Source organism: Chelonoidis abingdonii, chromosome 1 (assembly GCF_003597395.2).
Source record: "Chelonoidis abingdonii isolate Lonesome George chromosome 1, CheloAbing_2.0, whole genome shotgun sequence".
Classification (NCBI taxonomy): Eukaryota; Metazoa; Chordata; order Testudines; family Testudinidae; genus Chelonoidis; species Chelonoidis abingdonii.
Window position 1 is genome coordinate 215,727,240 of NC_133769.1, and position 16,921 is coordinate 215,744,160.

The following is a 16,921-nucleotide window of genomic DNA, read 5'->3' on the forward strand; positions in this document are numbered from 1 at the left end:
GATATCTTCTCATCGTAAATTCCAGGGGGAAGCAGACAATAGAAAACAAATAACTTAGAGGCAAACTCCCCTCTGATCTGCATGTCCATTAACAGCCTAGAAGCTATCTATTTTTGTTATTATAAAGGCAGTGCAGAGTTGTTCTTCACTGAAGAACAGCCTCATTTGTTAGAGACCCTGCACTAGGATGCCTTGAATATCAATAGGACTTTGTTTACATGTTCAGCACCCACACAATGCTTCAGCCTCTGAGCTAGAATTGCAATGTGCTCTTGTGCTGTTGCAGCTGTGACACAAACAGGTGCCTTTAATATCTATTTTATATGTATTGCTCCCAGTCTGATTTTATTCAGCAAGGGCAAGCCAGCAGGGCAGAAGACTGGAATGGAAAAGAGTCAGCTCTTCATAGCAAAGGCAAATAATTCCTTTTACAGAGAACGGTGACTGTGTAATCTTGTTTCCAGACTTACTGCAACAGCCATTTTGTCAGCGCTGACTAGCAAACCTCTGAGACTTTAATTGGTTGAGGGTAGGAAATCTCTGAAGAAAAACAACCTTGCCCTCGCCCATTCTGAAACATATCATCAGACTGATTTTCCTACAAGCCAAGAAAGTCCTAATGAAATTTCACTGACAGCATGTTCAATGTGAGATGCACACAAGCTGTGTAATCCAAGCCAAATATTTAACTCCTAGAGTTAAATTCATGAACAAAGGGTGGTAGGAGAGCTGTGGCCTGTTTAGACCCTCTCTCTGTGGGGTGGTGACTTTGTTTCAGGAGCAAGGCCATTCCAAGATATTGTGCTATGAGCCAAGATGGTTTTGATTCTAAGTCACTCAAGCTTCAAAAATCGGGTGCCTGTAAATTCCCCTGGTAAGATCCTTAATCATATGCAATGTGTTACCCTGTTCTGCCAGCAGATGTCAGATGGCAATTGAAAAAATTTTGTTGCAGTTGTCTTAACTCAAAAGATGCTATTACTAGGGGTAGATAGCAGATCAGTATTAACAAACGCCATCTCTATGGAAGCGAAGCCTGAACTACCAACTCTATATGCTGCATATTGCACAACTTACCACAGCACAAATATCTGACATGCTCTGTTGCATGCACCCTCAAAGAAGCAACAGATTTTATTAAAATTCATATTTGAAACTATGCAGAAAAAACCAGCATGCTTTTCTGAAGCTGTATGCAGTGTCACTGTAGGAGTGCCAGTCCCAGGATATTAGAAAGACAAGGTGGATGAGGTGATAACTTCTGTTGGCGAAAGAGACATGCTTACAAACCAAACAGTTACAGTCTGTTTCACCTTGCCTTTAGCTGTGAAGAAGACCTCTGTGTGACTTGAAAGCTTGTCTCCCTCTCATCAACAGAAGTTGGTCCAATAAAAGATATGACCTCACCCACCTTGTCTTTCTGAAGCTGGATATTTACAAGAAAAATCCCATGTTAATACAACATCTTAAAAGGCACACTACTCAGAAATGTCCAAGTTCAACCCTGCCTTGTGCAGATCCATCACTATCACTACATATGCCATTAACTTATATCCCTTACTTATAATTTTTGTTGACAGCAAACACAACATTTTTCTCTTTCCAAATCCCATGCTAATGATGGACGAAGTGATGGGACAAATGACTGTTTACCCACCCAACTATTTCTCTCCTGTTCAGTTTAAGAGATAACAAAGTACTACAGAATGGTTTGTGATTATATTATACAGACAGGAAATACATGACAGCAAAGAATATAAAAGACTGGCCATACTGGGTCAGGCCAATGGTCCATCTAGCCCCATACTCTGTTTTCTGACAGTGGTCAGTGCCACATGCTTCAGAGGGAATGAACAGATCAGGGCAAGTATCAAGTGATCTATCCTGTCATACAGTCCCAGCTTCTGGCAGTCAGAGGTTTAGGGACACCCAAAGCATGGGGGTTGTGTCCCTGACAATCTTGGCTAAAGCCACTGATGGGCCAATCTTCCATCAATTTATCTAACTCTTTTTTGAATCCAGTTATACTTTTGGCCTTTACAACATCCCCTGGCAACAACTTCCACAAATTGACTGTGTGTTGTGTGAAGGACTTCCTTAGTTTGCTTTAAACTGGCTGCCTATTAAAGGTATTTTCTTCACAGTTTGAAATGCAACATTACTCTCAAGTGGCGAGGCCACGATTGGGTTATGTAGGTCAATCTCAGGCAAATGCCAATACATTTTTTATGCAAGAACATGCCACCATGTGTTTTATGCGTGCCACATACATTGAAAAACAAATATTTTAGGAATGTTTTAGAGATCTTAAAAAAAAAAAAAAAAAAAAAAAAGCATTACTGGGAATTATTTTTATCCTTCCCCATGATTTCTACTGTACAGAGTGCAGTGGATGCTAGAAAACTCTCTCAGAATGACCTAAATAGCTTTTCTTCACATGAAAATGTAATGACCTTAAAGTCAGATATTTCAGGTTCTGACAAAAGTTAGAGGTAAGTGCACTAGGTCACACTGGGAAGCTGGGAATCTCCCTTTTCCAACAGTATAACAGTCATTTAATACATTTCTAACATACAGGAAGCATCCTGATAACATACTTCTAAGTTGTTACATAACTGTATCTAGAGAACCTGTCATAGGCTGAGGACTGAATCTTGCCCATCATAGGCCTTGGGTATCGGCATCTGGAAGTCAAGGAGAAGAAACATTTATCTGGGAGGTTGATACAAAAAAAATGGCTGCTGTTTGAAGCTCTGCAGGGTGTTCAAATGAGCCCTGGAGAGGTATATTAGCAGGCAAAAGGCAGGTTACGTGGTCAGTGATGTGTGACTAATTATCACAAAAATAAGTTCCACATGGTGTGTGATTTTATGTGCATATACAAATGCACGCACACACTTTTTATGGTTTATTAGAATTTACAAGTTGTACTAGAAATATCAATTGTCAGCATGCACGCTTCAGCACAGACAGTGCAAAATTCCTCACACCATTGTACCAGCATCTGATGGAAGAGAAATATGGGTTGGAAATATAGCTGATGTCCTGGAAAACCCAATTGTGAGTCAGAAGTTGGAACAATGGATATCAGTAATTCAACCAAATGGAACAAACTTTTCTACCCTGAGCATGTGTGTTGAATACAAGAGATCAGCAGTTATGTAACAGACCTGGGTGCCAACTACAGTTAAAGTAGAGCTACAGTTTTCATCCTAACCCCTCTCTGAGGCAATGACGACAGGAGACGTGATGCTTTGGGATGCTGCCTGCAATACAGACCACAAAAGCATTTACAGAAGAACCTTGATTTTATGAACAGCAATCTTGTTACTGACCAGTTAGTGAAGCCATTTTTTCCCAGTGAGGACCCATACAATGAAAGTGATGCTGAAGAACAAATTGACATCCCTTCACATTCTGATGTCCTCAGTGCATTGGAAATTGCCTTGAATGGTTTGAAGGACTAGAAGAAAGCCATGCCATTCTCCATACGATGCATAAATTGAAGTATCTGCTGCAATTTTGAGATGTTCAATTTTATGAACTTTTTTTTATTTTAAACAACTCCTCACTCCCCAATTAGTTAGTAAAACTGGGATTCTGTGTGGTAATCAATGCTTCAGAAGCACTACTGGATGAGCAAGACACTATGTACGGAACGTTACATAAAGTACACAGCACAGTACAGTGAAGTATATTGAAAGACTTTAGAATCAAAGGATTCCATAAATGAGACAGCCACATCTTTTTTAATATTCCCCTAAAAAAAAAAAAACACAGCCAAAACCACAGGTAATTCCTGCAAAATGAAATTCTCCATGAAGTGATGTACCTGACTGTTATGTGTTATGAATACTGCAACAAATTTAGAGTAGAGTAGTACAATAATATGCCAGGTACATTTTCACTACAGTACAATATTGAGCAACATTTGTCCTCAAATTTCATAGTTAGACTTTGGCCCTTCTGGGATACTCTTCCAGATATGTAGCAGATGCTAGTATTGTGGTTTCATTATTTGATGCCCATTTCTTCCTACAGCCATTGTCTTGTGCCAGTCAGGGTGTCCCCTCTATTAATAACATTTGCAAAATCCTCTCTGAACTCTATCTAGTTCCTTGTTTGAGTACAAGACAGTGACTTTCTCTGGGAGAGCTATGAACAGTGTGCTGCCAGTAGTTACAAGTTACACACAGCTCCTTCTGAGCAAGCAAGTTTATTCTTAAGGTTCAACCATTACAGAATAAATATAAAAACAATAAAAGTTCCTATACACAGGCTAAAAGCTTACCAGAGGTCATCCACCATCTTACTGGGCTTTGGTAGGCCACAGACTTGACCTTCCAACCCTTCCACAAGGATTGGGGCCCCCCTTTGGGTAAAAGGTCCTGTCTGTTTGCTGGATTGGAAGGTGGCACTGAGTCAGTTTAAAAACACAGCTTTTATAAACCAAAGGCCCTTTCTTTGTTTTCCTAGACTTTGGAGACCCAGTTTGAACCAGAATGTGAAAACCTCCCTGTAGGTGTTTACAAGGTGAGTGATTCACCTTCAAAACCCCCCACTAGTTTTAGTTCCCGGAGGAGCTGTGGTAACCCTCCCCAATGGACTAGAACACACACACACACACACACACACACACACACACACACACACACACACACACACACACACACACACCACACACACACACACACACACACACACACACACGTGATACATAAATAGTGATACACAGTGATACATAAATAGGCTTGGAAGAATTTGATTTTTATTTGTAAATATCAGTACATGTTAATTTCAGCATACACAGAAACCAATGAAAAAATATTCCCATTAATAATAATCTAAATTTACAGATGGGAAAAGAAAGAAAAATGCTGTCCTAGAACTTAACAGAGTTTGATTTAAAGATATTTGCTTTGTTTATTTTGACATCTGATGTTGACAGCTCGTGTTTTAATGGTTATAAATCATTAAACTGACTAGATTTCATGGTGGCCTTGGGGCCCTTCATTCTGCTGATAAAGCTGCTGTCAGGTGGCTCAGCAAGGACTGCAAATGGTAAAAGAAGAAGAATGGTGATAAAGCTTTAGTTTTTTGAATCTCAATGTCTACTGTCATTAAATAATTGTCTGACCCCCCTCAGAATTTCCCACAACCAGGAAAATTTTAAATGGACAAAAAATGGGGGGAAAAGTTTCTTAAAAATAAATAGATACAACCAATGAAATTATAAAAGACAAAATAAAATTCTGCTGAGCCTATACATAAACTTAATACAATATGTTCCCCACAGAGACGCAACATGCAGTTGCAATATGTGTCTCAATGAAAATATTGAAGTAATTTAAAAAAAAAACACCTCACACACCTCATCTCTACTTGCATGTGGTACTTTAAGTATTCCATCTCCCAGACAGAAGCAAAGAGTTATACTCTGCCACCCAGCTAATTATAGAACTGGTTTCATTATCATGACCCTGCTGAAGGGCCTGTGTGAAGAGAGACAGTTCTACCACAAATTCACCGACAGGATTCTAAAAATGACAAGCTTTCATCTGCTTAAAGTTCATAATCACTACTTAATTACTGAAGGCTGTGCAGGAAATAAATCAGACTGACAACCTCTCTCTCTCTCCAGGTATACATCACACATATCCAAAAACAGCAGCTGATTTCTACTTCTAGTCCCAGGTCTTAGTAATTGAACTTCTCTGTCAGTGGATATTGACAAACAAGACTGCAGGTTTTTCATGAAGCACCAAGTTAGTACATCTGGCTGTAACAGTACTTGTCTATCCTTGAAATGAACCTGTTTGAAGTGCATTTGCCAGAGAAAGCACGTCCACAGCTGTTGAAGTTGGCAGGGCACTTCTGTGAAGCCCTTGCTGTAAAGGGCAGCAGTTGTACATGATTTTACATAAGACAGCTAGCACCTAGTTTAGTTGTTGAATTTCAAGGTCCTAAACCCTTCACGTGTGTTATTTTGGGGGTGAGGGCAAAGCAGGTTATAAATATATTATTCCTCTCTATTTGCCATTGCTGATATTCGACCAAAATGCAGGATTGATTACAATCATAAGAGAGTACAGTGAAATTATTACCTACTCAAACTGTTATCTCTAATCTGAAGGAAGTAAGAACTTCCCACAGACAGAGTACTGGTCTACAGTGAGTCAAGATCATTGAAAGAAGCAGTAATACCAATTTCCATCTCTTAAAATATGTTTATTGGCATTTTATCCTTCCCAGAGACCTTCCTTCTCATGATTAGCAGTGATTTATGGAGATGTTCTGATAACGGTTCACTTTTTATTGGAAATATTCCAGCCCACTAGCCTGAACTATGAAATGATTTACTACAAAGTGTAGCTAGTGAGTTCCTATCCATTAACAGTTCCTTATCTTTCCCCAGTACAGTCTTAGCAAGGTTTTAGTCTTATTTGACACAGCACACAGGGTGTGTAGAAATGGGAGGGCAGTCTTCCAGTCCAGGTATATCAGGACCATATCACAAAACTAATACTGGGGCAGGATTGCTCCACCAATATTTCTAATGGTTATGTGATCAATACTACCTCAGGATGATAGAGAGCTTAGATGGTTGGAGGTAGAGACTAAACTCAAACCAAATCTAGGCAGTACTAAGTCAATTTCAGAAGGCCATACAGGAGGGAAATGGGAGGAAAAAAGAGAAAAAAAAAATACAGCTCTGTATGAAGTACCCAGTCACATCATGGACTTAGCTACTTTCCAATCCACTTCCCATTTAATGCAAGCCACATCTCTACCTAGCATTAAGGATGGCAATGGCACCTAAAGCCAATGTGATCAAAGTCGCTTGTGTACTGTAAGTATCACGGTCATTAAGAGTAAAAACCCAGCCATCCCCTATGCCACACTCCTCATTACAATCTTTACCACGGAGGTCTAACCGTTGCATCACTGCAGACATCTACTGCTGTTACAAGTGACACTTAAGATTAGATCATCTATTTTTCGGGGATTATTTTTACTTTGTGCATTGGACAGCACCCTGCATACACTCAGGTTCCCTCTTTCCCCTTCTGCTGCATCAAAGACCTGTAGCATAGAGAGCAAAGGAAGATTTATTTTAAAATAATGGGAAAGTTCTATTCTAAAAAGCACAAACATTGGCAAAGGACAGAGGCAGATGAAGCACCCAAAACCACTCTGAAATCACTCTGGAAATGAACTAGCTTTCAAGTAGATAGTGCCCCCCTTAACACAGGTCCATTTCTAACAGGGCCTTTGGATATCAGACATTTCCAAATTCCATTGTCTCACCCTTTAGAGTTTGGAGGGTAAGGGAGGGGGTCAGCTGGCACTCAGTATCTAAACTACTTAAAATTTTAAACCAAGACAACGGGCCATATTTAGATTTAGTTTCTACCAGTTATTGGCATCTTTAGGTTTATGAATGACTTACTTCTCTGAATGAGGGTTGCCTGGAAGTAAGATTTCCAGACACATAGGCTCTCTACATGAGCACTCTGTGGGAAATCTTTCACTGTTATATGTCCACCATAGTAATAACAGTAGAAGTGCCAGTATTAACATGGCACATTATCATCTAGATCAGATTTAAGCAGAGTGAGAGGACATAGTGTTAAAAAAAGTAAATCTCTAGTACCCTGTGTACAAAAGTGCTCCTACCACTGCTACGACTAGTACAGCTGCACAGATGATAATGCAACCATGGGAGAATTACTGCAAAATACTAGTGTAGATAAGACTGTAGACACTGAGTAGGACTAGATTAGACAGTTTGGAGGAAACAGGCCTCTCAAAAGATAAACACTTGAAAAGATTAACTAATCTTATAGCTTGTTACATGCATCAAGTTTGAGAGCACTAAACTATAGCAAACTAAATTTTAAAGATATAGGTTCAACATTAGGCAATAAGATTGCATACAACAATTAATACCTTTGTAACACCAACCACTGTTTGCCTGTAAATTAAGTCAACAGATTCTGTTGCCACTTAGCTTTTTGGTCAGTTAATGTGCTGAGTGGGAAGCACCATTTTACTAGGACTCTTAGACTTACCGGAGATGGAAGTATGCAGTGCGGCTACCAGCTCTTTAGACAAAATTTCAGTTGTCATTATTATGCTAATAATGCACCAGTTTAATTTTCTGTTTCAGTTAAATCCAGGGAAGCAAATTCCGATATGGACAGCTGTAGAGCTAAATTCTGAGAAGCCACACACAATTTTGGTCAGACCCCATTGCTTTTTGAAAGGTGCCGAATCCTTTACAGATTTTGAAGGCGCATATTATATAGTCAGCTACTAAAATGTACAACCTTGGGTAAACTTTGATTCTTAAGTCTCTTTTCAATTGGATTGTTACTTTACAGAAACCTCCCTCACAGAACGAAGCAGAGGTGCAACCAAGGCAGTTGTAAGAATATGCAGTCCTTAATTTGTGCCTTTGTTACATATTGGCAGGATTCGTGCAATTTATTAGAACATTTAATTGCTTAAAATACAACTCATCCAGAAATGGGCAGCTACAGCACTAACTCACTCCAGATCAATAGTTCAGGTCACCGGGGGAAATCTTTACATCAGTCACGTGAGATTTCAGCTGAATTTAAAAATTCTCCTAATATAGGAGGTGGTGGATGTGTCCCTACCTTAACTAGAGGCATAATCTTCCAATATGCTCCAGGGTCCTTACTGAGCTTTACACAAAAGGGATATCTGCATTTTTTTTTTTTTATAGTCAAACTAGAGCCCATACCTCTGGAACTGTTTCCCTAACACAATTAAGGACACTGACACTGGAGAGTAGGGTGTCACGGAGTCACCGGGCAATGCTCTGGAACAGCTCCCCACAAAGCCAGTCAGGACTTTGGGGAGCCTCCTCTCCCTTGGAGCAGACTTGTTCAGGGCAAGAAGCTCACACGTCTTCACCTCCTGGATCTCTCCTTGGAGCATTCAGCATCCTCTGCCCCTCCATGCGCTTCCCACGCTGAGCCCACCCAGCGGCGGCTCCTGGGGGAAGCCACAGGGTCCTGCACCCCACTTTGCAGTAGACGTGACTCTACAGCAGTAACACAGAGGTTTATTCGCATGACAGGAAAGGTCTAACCAGGCTTGAGATACAGCGAACCGGGACTCGGCGGGGTCCCAGTTGGGGGGTCATGAGCAAGACCCCAGTCTGTACTCGCTCTTCGTCCCCAGGCAATCCAGTACTAACAACCCCTCCAGCCCCTCTCTCTGCTCAGCTCCTTTCCGGGCGGAGGTCACATAATCTCTTTGTTCTCCAACCCTTCAGCTGGACACCTTTGCGGGGAGGGCAGGCCATAGTTTGTGGAGACAGAGTGCCAGGCATTTAGGTGCACTGGCCCTTTGCTCTGCAGCAATCACACACCCTTATTCCACCACCTAGATACTTAAGAACTGCCTAGGGGACACTGAGGCACCGACACAGTATTCAGAGCAAACATTAAGAACATTCCCAGTTCGTCACATAGGGCATGTTATGTTCTTACTGAAACATTAAATCTGCCTGGCTTATTATGAGTAGGAGTGGTGTATGTTTCAGGATATATTTTAGTTTTAGCTCAGCACTTCACCAATGTGAATGCACTATAATGGTTGTATATAAAAAACGTGAAAGAAAGATAGATTCAAAATTCAGAATTAAGGCTGAAACTCCCAACTCTACACTGTGATGACACACCCATGACCCGTGTCAGCAGACTCAGGCTCATGGCGCTCAGGCTATAAAACTGCAGTGCAGATGTCCAGGCTCGGGCTGGAGCACGGGCTCTGGGATCTCTCAATGGGGGAGGGTCCCAGAGCCCAGGCTCCAGTTCAAATCTGAACATCTACACTGCAATTTTATTGCCCCACAGCACAAGCCCCACAAGCTCAAGTCAGCTGACACGGGCCAGCTGCTGGTATTTTACTGTAATGTAGACATCCCCAGAGTGTGAAATAGATCATTTAGCAAAAGCTGTTAAGTGGCCCATTAACACCTGACAGGTATAAGACCAAAAAAAAAAAAGGGGGGGAGGTTAATTGTTTACAGACTGTTGCAATAAGACCTAAATCCAGTATCTTTGTGAAGACTATCATTTTTAGTGTCTAGCAAAGTTATGCATTTAAACTCCCAGGCTCATCTTTTGAAGGAGTTGTGCAGGTTTCCTTTGAGGATGAGGACTGATAGTTCAGGTATAGAATGACCGTTTTGTAAAAAGTGTTCACTCATAGGTGATGTGGTGTTTTTATATTTTATCATCTTTCTGTGAGTTCATTTGAGAGCGTAATGTTGTTATTGAAGCATCTAGTGCACTGGATGAGGTCCACCATACGTTGTGATTGACAGGTGTAGAACCCATGGATCCTGAAAGATTTTTTTTTGTCGGGGAGGGAGGGCGCTGACCATTGCAGCAGTGCAATATGTCTGCAGGTTTTGCATCTGTTGTTCTGGCAGGATCTGGTGCTACTGAATAAATGGGTCCTGGTCTGTGAGAAGTTAGCTTCTGATGATGAGCTTGGCGAGGGTGGGAACCGTGGTGCTTGAAAGCTAGAAGAGGGGGGTTGGGAAAGATTTCAGAATGTGGTCCCCATTGAGTATAAGATGTAATTGTTTAACAATACCTTGTATGGATTCCAGTGTGGGGTGGTGGGCGACAACTAAGGGTGTACAGTCGGAGCAGGTTTTTTCCTGTGTTGAAGCAGGTTTCCTCAAGGTATTTGGATGACCTGTTCCATGAGGCAATTTACTTCTCTGGTAGACTGTCCCTGTTTGATGAAGGCAGTATTAAGTGTGTTAAGGTGTGTATCCCCAATTGTCTCCTCAGAGCATATTCTGTGCTGAGGACCTGGCTGTAGATAAGATTTCTTGGTGGTTTGGGTTAATTAATATGGTTAATTAGCTTTCTGCATAGTTCAGATTTTTATCAGTTACTTCCTCACAATCATAAACAATCATAAATAGTACTTCTACTTAGCATTTACAGGATCCTTTATATGCTGTGTTCAAAGAATCACACGAACTGATTTACCAGTGAAATGCCCTTGTGAATATGGTGGTGGTATCTCCAATTTAAAAATAGGTGCCTGAATCATAATTGACAGCAAAGATAATGGAAGCAGGTGTTTGTGGAAGAAGCAATCCACAACTAGAGCAATGCTGTACTAATATCTGTTTCAAATGTGAACTGTATAATAGGAAAATTTATCTGTGCTTACCTGAAACTTTCTTGTGAGTAATAACATCCACAGATCTGTTACAATCAGCTTAGGGGCAGAACCAGGCCCAAGAGCCACTGGTAGCAGGGGAATGCCCTGCCTCCTGAAGTTTCCTCTAATTAATGCAGCTTCCATAGCCAGGAAAATTCCACTGTACTTTCCTAAATGACATATTGCATTAACCATACTTTGAAGAAAAAGCACAAAAATTTTTCCTACTACAGGGCATGGGGATAATTTCTCCATCAATTTCCATCTCTATTCTGGATGATTCACTTGTTTCCAGGATAGGCCAGACCTGTGGACCTTATTACTTAAAGAAAGAAAATTTTCAAGTAAGCACAGATGAATTCTCCTATTACTTATTAAGTTAAGGTCCATAGAGCCAATAAAATGGGATTCTTGGAGCAGTGTGCTACTCCAGGCAATCCTTTCAACATGGATATACACAATTAGCTAAATTATACATCCTCTATCTTCCCCTGGGCACTGAAGTATGGAGAAAGCTTCTGCCAAATGTGGCACTAGCTAAAGCCCGGATGTCCTATATGTAAAACTTGGTGAATTTGTGTGTTGCTTTACTGAATTTATGTATGGACATGTGGCTATGCAGCAGATCTCATTGCAGGAGACAAGACTTCTCTGCCATGAGACTGTCAGTGCTCCTAAGGACTGGATTTTGATGACAGTCAGAAGAAAGGATATTTCCTCAATTTACTTTGGGAAGGAGAACTATGACAGTGGCAAGGACCACTTGTCTGAATTAAAAAGTAAAATATCAGAAATCACCTGAGAAAGCTGCCAGATTCATATAGTCATCTGATGGGCTGATATAGTGAGGTTTACTTTAATAGCTCAGAAGAATGACGACACCTGCCACATGCTGAGAACAGAGACTGGACCTTTAGCTTGGACTCTTCCATATGTTATCAAGCCATGTTTCACTTGTTTAATATGATAGTTAAGCTATGGACTTTGCCCCAGTTAGCAGAATAAGTACTATTTTTTGACTTCTTTCTAGAGTCCACGAATGCAATAATCACTTCATGCAAGTATCCATTTTGAACCTGTCTGATTCTGGCTGGAGAAATGGCTTTGCAATAGCAGACCCCTCATCTGTAAGAGAGACATCAGAAGCTCTGACGCTAGATTAATCAGACCTGAGAATCTTAATCTTTTCAGCCAGAAACGCATAAATAGTATCACTGCCATGCTATCCTTTAAATCATCTGTATGATTCTGAGGACCAGTGGGAAGGCATACAAAGAGATTGCCCAGCTTTGAGAGAGAGATCCTCCATCAATTTGCATTCCAGGTCCTGACATACAGATGGGTCACCGGGGACTTTATTGCTCTTTCTAGGTGCAAAGAGGTCAAATCATCAGGCTATCAAATTATCTTACAATGAGTGAGGTTATTTATGGGTCCATTCTGTGTAATCCAACTACTCTCATGTAAGCCTTGATATTGATCTTCCCCTTGGTGGGCAGTGCATATAGAGATAGGAAACTCTGCTCTGCCCAGGACAGGAGACGTTGATTGTCTCTCTGAGGAAGGACTGATCAGGTTTTTCCTACTTTATTTATGAAAATCCCATCAGACACATTGACCATCATGACTAATACAAGCCTGGAAGGAGCAGTGCCCCAAGACTTCAAAAAAATCATTGTGTTCTAGCCAATGGATGCTGTGATCTCTTTCCTTCTGGTACCTATTCCCTGGATTGAATTGGGACCCCTGTGAGCCATCTCTATTATCCCCAGCTGGCATCTGACATAAGGACTACTCTGCTTAGCCCAATAATGGGTGGATCTCTTCGAAAAAATCTGATTCTCTGTCTTCACCAAGGAGACAAAGAATAGACAATGGGACTTTGGACCTCTGCCAACAGATGTGATAGAGTGAGATATGGAGAGGACTACAGGAATTACTGGATAGGACTCATTCATCAAAACACATCTGTACATGAGATCACCATTTCCAAAAAAGCTCCAACAAGAACCTGATTTTTATTTCTGTGACATCATTTTTTTTTTTATAGCTTCTTCATCTTCTGTTAACATTCTTCTGAGATGAGACCTTGTATCTGATAGTATTCATCCTCAGGTCAAATTTATGGTGGATTTCCTTCACACCATGTGTCTGTGTTTATCATGAGCCTACCATACTCCACAACTATATCACTATGCGTGTTTGTTTCAACTTTCTCCATACAGAGCCTTGATCAGAAAAACTGTCCAGGAAGAGAGAAAAAGTGAATTTCTTTCTCCCTAAAAATCAATATTTAATATTACCACAACCATGGAAGAGATCCTGGGTGGCCTAGCCATTTCAAATGGTGCTGGCTGAAAATGCAAAAAATAGAAGTAAAAATAAAGTTGCCATTCATATGCATAATGGGCAAATTGTCATCTGTAATACAGTAAAATGGGGAAGAGAAGATATGCCTCCTTTAGGAATTTATTCAGATGTTTCAAGTGGAGTCATACTCTGTTCGCTATTTTCTGAGGCTAGAAATAGGATGGGGAGCAGGTAGTATTTCTCCAGTCTGAAGTAAAAGATGGACAATTTCATTCCTGTCCTATCAACAGGAGCAGCCTTAGCAGTTTTGCCAGTCAGGGTGCAAAATGTTTTCAGTGTTCCAACCCCCTGCACCACACAGCTGAGCAACCAATAAATAAATAAATAAATAAATAAATTTTAAAAAGGGGCCAGCCAATCAGAGCATGGAGAGAAAAAAAAAGTGCCACAGCAGCACGGTGTCCCCTGGAAGGTGGAACCACAGGCAACCACCCGGCTAGCCCAGCCCTAAAACCAGCCCTGCCTGGCATTCCATGGGTTGCTTGAGATTGGGACAAGGCCATCCTATGATACCTACACAGTCATAGGGTACTCCTCCTGGAAAATGCCCAGTAATCTCATCTTGACCAAAGCTGTAGGTAGCTATTTGTTCCCAAACTGAAAGAACCTAGAACCAGCCAGCAATCTAACTCCAGACAGGGCTATTTGGGAGTCTTGCATATAGCTCAGAGGCCACAGAGAACAGCTACTGACCTAATGCCTCAGCACCATGCACTTGTTCTACCTACCATGTGCAAAGGTGTATTTTCTCCTACTGTACATCAGGGCCAATCCCAACTTGCCATATGACCTGTATTCCTTTCTATAATGTCAGGCAAGATCCAGGATGGTAAACCCACTTTCCCAATGACTCCAGAGACTCTCAGCTTTCCATAAAGTTTCACATTGAATCATTAAGATAGCTGGGAAATGATGTGTCTGACTGACGTCAAGGACCAAAGCCCTATATAAATGCATGAACCAGCTTAGCATCCCACTACCTTCTTCTATTTGTTTGTTTGTTTGTTTGTTTGTAGGGAGAAGCCCTTACGCCATGGGACTTGCAGCAGTGGCCACCCATGTTAGCACTCCTTGCAACAGTGTGCGGAAGCACTTAGGGGGTCAGATAAGGAGGGAGGTATTTATTTTATTTTTGGTGGGTCAGATGCCACCCGCATTTTCCCTAAAAGAGAGAGAGAGCTAACGTGATGTCTGCCTGGACTGGGCAGGGTATAAAGGGGAGGAGTAAAAACCTCTTCCTTCTTCCTGCCCCGCTCCCCTCCCCTTCCTCTCCCCCACCCCACCGCATCCTCCCACACTGTTTGAATTGACTCCTTTACTATCAGGAAAGATACACCCCACTGACCGTCGGTAGCGATATGAGTTTGAATTTGGACTGATGCACATTGAGGAACCCTTTGGTCCTACAAAATGGATGCCTGGGGAACTAGAAAGAAGTAAGTGGTGGGTCCAGAGGCCCCTTATTATAAATAAATAAAGATATCCTATCTCCTAGAACTGGAAGGGACCTTGAAAGCTCATCAAGTCCAGGCCCCTGCCTTCACCAGCAGGACCAAATACTGATTTTGCCCCAGATCTCTAAATGGCCCCCTCAAGGATTGAACTCACAACCTGTTTGACTGTCCTCTTACATCAGAACTGCTGCCTCTCTCATCACTCCCTGGACAGCTGTGAGGGGAATGAAGCAAGTGGTGATGGAGGCCAGCCACGGCAACCTACAACAAACTGGGAACAATAGCCTCTACATTTGGGCCTGACAACCCACAGCGGCAGCTGGAACAACAGCCCAATAATCCCCCAAACCTTTAGGTGTGGCAAGAAATCCTCATCCTTCTACTGTATCTTCACAGGGATGTACAGCTACGTAGTTTGACTAGGGCAGTTACAGGACTCCTACGGAGACTGGGGTATGGAAATTGCTTGCCCCTGTCTTTTCTTAGCCCAGCTCTCTAAATCAGGGGTGGGCAAACTTTCTGGCCTGAGGGCCGCATCGGGTTTCGGAAATTGTATGGAGGGCGGAAATTGTATGGAGGGCCAATTAGGGGAGGCTGTGCCTCCCCAAACCACCAGGCATGGCCCGCCCCCCCCATTCCCTCCCCAACCTGCCAGGCATGGTCTACCCCCCATCTCTCTCCCTCCCGCCCCAGACCACTGCCCCATCCCACCACCCCTTCTCCCTGAGTGCCCATGGAATCCCTGCCCCTGACCCCCACTGCCCCATCCAACCCCCCTCTCTTCTCTGACTGCCCCCCGTGACCCTTGTACCCATTCAACCTCCCCATTCTCCGTCCTCTGACTGCCCTGACCCCTATACACACCGCTATCCCCTGGGACCCCCACCAAACTCCCCTGCCCTCTATCCAACCCCATCTTCTCCCTGCCCCCTTACCACGCTGCCTGGAACACTAGTGGCTGGCAGTGCTACAGCCATGCCACCCGGCTGGAGCCAGCCATGCCACCATGCACACAGAGCAATGGGCCAGGCCGCAGCTCTGCAGCTGCGCTGCCCAGCCACCCAGAACACTGCACTAATGGTGGGGCAAGCTGAGGCTGTGGGGGGAGGGGGAATAGCAGGGGAGGGGCTGGGGGCCAGCCTCCCGGGGCAGGAGTTCAGGGGCCAGGCTGGAGGATCCTGCGGGCTGGATGTGGCCTGTGGACCGCAGTTTGCCCACCTCTGCTCTAAATGCTTCAGAAGGGACATGGAACACAGGGGACAAACTCTCCAAAAATGCAATGCAGCCTAGGGACACAGCAGAGAATTAGACAGACACATTCTGAGCCAAACTGATAGATAATACGTGAAATAAAATTTGGAACTTTCCCCAGAAAAGCTCTTCAAACAGGCAGGTCTGGCTGAGCCACCAGCCACTGTAGAGGCATATAAAAAACTGGAGGGAACTTCATGGGGAGAGGACATTCCCCTGCTTCCAGTGACTGACAGATCTGGTTCTGTCCCCAAGCTGCAAGCAGGCTGAAATACCTATTATAATGGATTTGGTATGATGAAGAATTAGTATTTTTCTAACGTATAAAAATCCCACGTTTTGTAAAACTAAAATGGTACTACATCTGTACCCCGATATAACGCAACCTGATATAACAAGAATTTGGATATAATGCGGTAAAGCAGTGCTTCGAGGGGGGCAGAGCTGTGCACTCCAGTGGATCAAAGCAAGTTCGATATAACGTGGTTTCACCTGTAACGCGGTAAGATTTTTTGGCTCCTGAGAACAGCATTATACCGAGGTAGAGGTGTATTATCACATAAAAAGTATTTTTATTTTTGCAGAAAAAGGCTTTAGACTACATGCTGTAACCGGGCGAACTC

The 16,921-nt window shown here is 42.6% G+C and overlaps 1 protein-coding gene across 1 annotated transcript in view; it reads right to left on the bottom strand.

Annotated features, from left to right (window-relative positions):
* Positions 1-16,921, bottom strand: part of TSPAN7 (tetraspanin 7) — a 217,464-nt gene that overhangs the window by 124,127 nt on the left and 76,416 nt on the right. The window lies entirely within an intron of this gene.